Here is a 6572-nt window from a genome sequence, read left to right as displayed (position 1 = left end):
GACCTCTTGATCTGCAGTCAAATGCTCTACCCCTGAGCTATACCCCCACCTACTTAAGTATGTCTAATAAGCACACTAAGCCTTCATGACCACATTCTAGTTGCCAACCTGTGATTATCACTGGTAGGTTCTCTGTCATCATATACTGTCTCTGCACTTATGACTGCCCCCTTTACAATAACGAGAATATTCCTCCCTAGCTCCTGGCATGGCAGAAGTATTAAATCATGTGGCCTTGCTGTCAGCATGTCTTTCAGACTCATCTAGATGAGTGACAGAGAGAATTGGTTCCTCAGAAAACTTTTGGAAAGGAGGACTGGAGCAGAGCTCAAAGAAAAACTGGAGGATTCCAACTCAGAACTTCTACAACAGGCTCTCTGGGAAGTGACCAGTGATGAAGGTTGTCTCTAATAAGCTCTGAGGACATTCAGATTCACAGACAGTTTGGAGGTAATGATTTAAACTTTTCCTCTCCATGGTATACTTCATATCATATTTATAGAGGAATTAACAATTGACTGAGCTCAAACAGTTCAAATAAACAGTTGAACGTAATGAAGAAGACAATGTAGAAGAAGAAAGAGAAAGTCAATGAAAATAAAGAAATCTTGAAAATATCCAATTGCAATATTGAAAATGCAGAACTTAATAGCCCAAATAAATTCTTTATAACATAGTAAAACAGAACAAGTTGAATATATAGTAGAGAAATTGAAAATAAAGCATAAGAATGAGATCAATTAGTCAAAGACATTTTTAAAAAAACCCGCTAAGTAAAAGTGTCTGAAAGACCAAACGTATGAATCATGGGCACAGATGAAGAGATGCAAACTAAAGACATAAAAAATCTATTCAATGAATAATAGCAGAACTGTGTCATCACATCAAGGGGGGGATTATACTAAACAAACAGGAACGATCAGGGAAGAAGGATTGCTAGAAATACACAACAAAGAAAGCTTATTGAAAGCTGCAAAGGAGAATCAACAAGAGGTATATAAATGAAATCCCATTATAAGAGAAGCAGATTTCCCTACACTAATTCTAAATACAAGGGGGGCATAGAACGAAATAGTCCTACACACAGAAAAGAAGATAAATAATCACAGAAAAAATACATGAGAGAACACTGATAAATGAATACACTAACAAAAGAGAAATAGAAATGAAGCATTAGAAGACAAAAAAAAAGGACATCCAACATATTTGTTTTGTTTTTGTATATGTCCTGGAGCTTTAACTCAGGGCCTGGACTCTGTTGTTGATCATGTTATTTTTCTTTTAATTTTTTTAAATTAATATATTTTTATTGTGAAAATACTGTACAGAGGGGTTACAATTACATGGGCAAGATAATGAGTACATTTCTTATCAAGCATTGTAGCCTCCTCCTTTGTTTCCCCTTTCCATCCCTTCCCAGCCACCCCTTGCCCCCTGAGCTTGTTTTTTTTTAATGCTAACATTCTACCACTTACTTCAGAGTTCCACTTCTGGATTCTTCCTCCTCCTCCTTCTCCTCCTCCTCCTCCTCCTTTTGTAATTTTTATTGGAGATAAGAGTTTAACAGATTTTCCTGCCCAGGCTGGCTTTGAACTGCAGTCCTCAGATATCAGCTTCCTCAGTAGCTAGTTTTACAGATGTGAGCCATTGACACCTGGCTCCAACATACTTTAATATGAATACTGTCTAATAAATAGAAAAATGGCACGTTGTATAAAAATATAAGACCCAACCTTTATTGCCTACAAGAAACACATCTCACTGGGAAAAACAAATATAGGCTTAAAATAAGTAGGAGTAGTTATATATATGATAAAACATACTTTAAACTACAACTAGTATGAAGAGACAATGACAGCAACTTCATATTAATAAAGAGCATAAAGAAGAAGAAATAACAGTCATTGATAGAATCCAAAAGTTTGTGCACCCAAATGTCTTTAAGCAAATACTTCTTATGAGCATATAGAGACCCTAGCACTATAATACTGGAAGAGTTCCATACCCCCAAATCACTTACACAGATTAAAAATAACAGTATAATTAAATGATACTGTAGAACAAATTGATCTAATAGACATTTATAGAATACTTCACCAACAATTGTACAATACACATTCTTTTTGAATCTCATGGATCTTTCTTCAAAGTAGATTGTATTTTCTAAAATATGCTCTTAGAAAATATTTTAAAATTGAAATGATGCTTGTTCTCTATCAGACAACAATGGAATGAGACTAGAAATGAACAGCCAAAGAAATTACAGAATATATTACAACTCATAGATATTGAACAAAAAGTTGTTGACCAATAGGCCATAGAAGAAATAAAAATTCCTAAAATCCTGTTAAAGCACAGCTTACCAGAACTTTTGGGGTGCAGTAAAGTCATGACCAAAAGGAAAGTTTATAGATACTAACTTTTGTTAAAAAAACAGACTGGTGTAGGCAGCTCACACTTGTAATCCCAGCTACACAAGAGGTTGAGACCTGAGGATTACAGTTTAAAGCCAGCCTGGCAGGAAAGTCCATGACATGCCTATCTCCAGTTACCTAGAGAAAAGCTGGAAGTGGAGCTGTGGTCAGATGTGCTCAGAAGAAAAACACTATTCTTGAGCACAAATTCTTAGGGACAGCATCCAGTTCCTGAGTTCAAGCCCCAGGACTGACACCAAAAATAAAAGCAAAACAACAGCCAAAAAACACCCAGAAAGGTCTCAGGCAGATATTATAGTGATGCACCTCAAGCTTCTAGAAAAAGAAGAACAGGCCAAATAAAAATTGTAAAGTGGAAATAAATAATAAAAGTTAGGGCAAAAAATTAAAGAAGCTAAATGTAGAAACAATATACAAATAAATCAATGAAACAAAAAGTTGCTTCTTTGGGAAAATAAATAACATTGACAAATACCTGGCCAGTCTGACCACACAGAAGATGGAAAAGTAACAACTTAGTAAAATTAAAAATGAGAAAGGGGGTATAAAACCACCACTGAAATCCATAGGACCAATAGGAAATACTATAAAAATCCATATTCAATTAAATTGAAAACTTTAAAACAGGCAAATTTCTAGATTCATTTGGCCTACTAAAAGTCAATGAACTGTATATAATCACTTATACAGATTTATAGCAAGCAATGAAACCCACAAAAAAATAAAGAGTCTTCTGAAAAGAAAAAAGATAATCTAGACTTGAATCAGGGACCTCTTTTTCTGTAGTCAAATGCTCTTTTCGCAGGTGTGGTCTGAGAAGAAACCCAGTCAGTCCCTTTTACCTATTTAGTAACATTCAGCAATACAAAGTAGAATGACAGCTCAGGAACAACTTTATAGAAGTTGATAAAATTAACTGGGAGAATACCTTCCCTCAGCTTTACATGCATTGGAAGCTGTCCTTGAGTGGGTCTAGCAGCCACAGAAAAAGAGAGAAGCTGCCTAAATCCCCCTGACATTTCCCATTACAGTCTGGTTAGACCATAAATAGCCAAATCCTTCCTTCCTAGGCTACAAGCCACACATCTCCGTTAGAGTAACAGTATAGATGTCATTTAGAAGTTGTCAGAGACCTCCCATAGTTGGCATTTGCAGCAAAAGCACTACAGAATCTCTCTTCTCCATGATGGAACAAGTGAACCAGACAATTGAGTTGGAATTATTAGACATATGCACAGGGAGAGGATCCAGAAATGAAGAATCGGAAGGACACCAGAATGAAGGAGGAAAGTGGAAATAAAATATGAAGGTCGAACAAAGCTACCTGCTTAAAGGATGATAACTGTAATAAATGACAAAAGAGTAAAATGTGAGCTAAAATTCCTATGGAAAAAAGAGGATGTGGAAGAGGGCATCTGGATTTGAACCAGAGACCTCTAGATCTGCAGTCAAATGCTCTACCCCTAAGCTATACCCCCTTTCCAATTGCAGATTTCTCATAAGCACTTTTCATCTTTCCAGTTTCATCCAGCATTCCTTCTGTATATTGGAAGTTTCTGATTTTGTCTAGAGTTGGAAGACCATCAGTGATTCCCCGACAACCTCACCTTTAGTATTGGCCTGTCTGATTTCTTTGTTATGCATTTCAAAACCTCAATCTGTTTGTTTGTTTGTTTTGGGTCCGGTCGTGGGGCCTGAACTCTGGGCCTGGGCGCTGTCCCTCAGCTCTTCGGCTCAAGGCTAATGCTCTACCACTTGAGTCACAGCGCCACTTCCGGCTTTTTTCTTTTTTGCTTATGTGGTACTGAGGAATCGAACCCAGGGCCTCAAGCATGCAAGGCTAGCACTCTACCACTGAGCCACCTTCCCAGCCACAAAACCTCAATCTGAAGAGAACCAGCCTCACAGTCTTTGAGAAACCGGCAGTACCTATATCTGAAGACAGGTCTGCAGCCTGTGGATCTGTGCAATTCAGAAATGCAGCTCACCACTCAGTGGCTAGCTCTGAAGTGCCACTGTTCCTTCACGGAAAGTGTGAGGTGAAAGGCACCAGTAAGATGGAGTGCAGGAAGGTGGGAAATGGCTCACCATGAGGCATCTTCTGAGATTATAAGGGAGAACTTGAGTTTGAACCAGAGCCCTCTTGATCAGTAGTCCAAAGTTCTGCCTTGAGTTATATCCCCATTTATTATATACAACCTCCCATTGATACTGCTTCAATAGTGGTCTCACATCCAGTCTGTTTTCTACTTACAGTCTTTTAATGAGTGACATTTTCCAGAAACTGCCTTCCTCTCTATTCCTGTGTAGCTTTAAGTAGAGTCCCTTAGCCCCCTGTTTCTACAATAGGGAATAGGGAAGCTACCAGACTTTAACCTGGAAATGATGCCTGGTGTTTCTTCTTAGCCCACACAGAATGATGACAAGAGCTACAGGTTCTGTGCCTTCCATGAAGTTCACATACAGCCCAGAGCAACAGCTCATATTCCAAGGCACCAAGGGAGTGCTCATTATTTCTTTCCCTCATTTATTCACTCAGCTAATACTCAAGATCTTGTTAGTTGCCAAGTCCTATCATGCATGCTGAGAATAAGTAACAGGTAAGACTTTGTCCTTGTTCTTCAAGGTATCGTCGATTGGAGACAAACCCAATCTTCCAGAAAGAAAGTCACAGGCAGGGCCTGAATAGAATTAATTATACAAGAGGAGTGCTCTGTGTCATCGAAAAGATTAGCAAGGGGGCACCTGGATTTGAACCAGGGACCTCTTGATCTGCAGTCAAATGCTCTACCCCTGAGCTATACCCCCTGATCTAAGGAAAGGGTATAATAATTCTTTATATGAGTCAAGGACACCAGAGCAAGGCAGTCTTGCTGGTTTGGATGGTTGGCTTTATGTTTCTGAGCTCTGGATTCCAAGCTCCTTTACAGACTTCTTTCTCTTCTTTCACTATCATATATGTATGTACGTTTGTGGCTTTGGTTACTTGTGCGGCTGAGACCTTCAAACAATGCAGATAATTTCCCATCAATACCAATTATTGAGTAGCTACAATGTAATAAGCTACAGTATTTACATCCACAATCCCTGCATTGAATTAGGTATGTAAATATTACTAGGTCAGAGTACTGTCTCCCGCATGAAAGAAAGTTCAGAGCAAAAAGGGAAGTATAAATGAGTTCAGCTCTTGTTTATCTTCCACAGTTCCACATCGAACACATTTCTTCTATTAAAAATGTTACTTGGGAAAAATGATATGTTAGCCAGCTCACTTTAGGATTTTATTTTTCAGAAATACTTACGAACGTGTACACAGACCTGTGTCTGTGGAGGTTCATTGTATTATTTTGAATTTGTAGAAAACATGCTACCATCTAAATACTGATTAAAGGTGGCATCCAAATAGTGATTAAAACATGGTGGCACATTCACAAGGTGGAATACGATTCAGGCATAAAACATGAAACATGTCCAAACTGCTAACACAGAAAGATGCTGCAATGTAAGTATACAATAAGAAATACCTTTTGTCTTTAGATATTCTCTCTGATTCTTATGTAGGCTTATAAAATCTGAAACGGTCTGAACATTAGATTCGTTTTTGTTGTTGTTTTTTTTTCTAGTTCTGGGGCTTGAATTCAGGGCGTGGGCACAGTCCCTTCTTTTGCTCAAGCCTAGCACTCTACCACTTAAGCCACAGCACCACTTTTAGCTTTTTTTGATTATATAGTACTGAGGAATTGAACCCAGGGCTTCATCCATGCTAGGCAAACACTCTAACACTAAGCCACATGCCAGCCATCATTAAATTCTTGACACCCTCAGTAAGGACATTATAGTAAGGGGAGGAAAATACGATTGTTATCCAGGTTCTGAAATGGTCCATGAAAGTCAGGGCATGTGAAACACCCTCAAAGACCTGAGTGAGGGTGAGGAGCACTGGGATCAGATGGGGATGATCCCTAAAGAGGTGAATTCTCAAGGGGAGACAGAGAACCTGGAGCTGTAGGGGCCACAGGTGAGGGAGGTCTAAGAGATGGTGTCTAGGAAATCTATCAGGTGTGTATGCTGATGGGAAGTTCTAGGAAAGGTGGAGTCTCCAGAGGGCTGCCAGGATTGGGCAGAGGGCTGAGACAG

At 38.8% G+C, this 6572-nt stretch overlaps 2 non-coding genes across 2 annotated transcripts; both read right to left on the bottom strand.

The window, feature by feature from the left end:
- Positions 1–3841: 3841 nt before the first annotated feature.
- On the bottom strand, positions 3842–3913 carry Trnac-gca. Its single transcript has one exon. It is a non-coding gene; the product is annotated as a tRNA-Cys (tRNA).
- A 1258-nt stretch (positions 3914–5171) lies between these two features.
- Positions 5172–5243, bottom strand: Trnac-gca. Its single transcript has one exon. It is a non-coding gene; the product is annotated as a tRNA-Cys (tRNA).
- Between the last annotated feature and the right edge of the window lie 1329 nt (positions 5244–6572).

The sequence above is a fragment of the Dipodomys ordii genome, unplaced genomic scaffold (assembly GCF_000151885.1).
Source record: "Dipodomys ordii isolate 6190 unplaced genomic scaffold, Dord_2.0 Scaffold282, whole genome shotgun sequence".
Classification (NCBI taxonomy): Eukaryota; Metazoa; Chordata; class Mammalia; order Rodentia; family Heteromyidae; genus Dipodomys; species Dipodomys ordii.
This window is presented reverse-complemented; position numbering and strand designations above follow the sequence as displayed.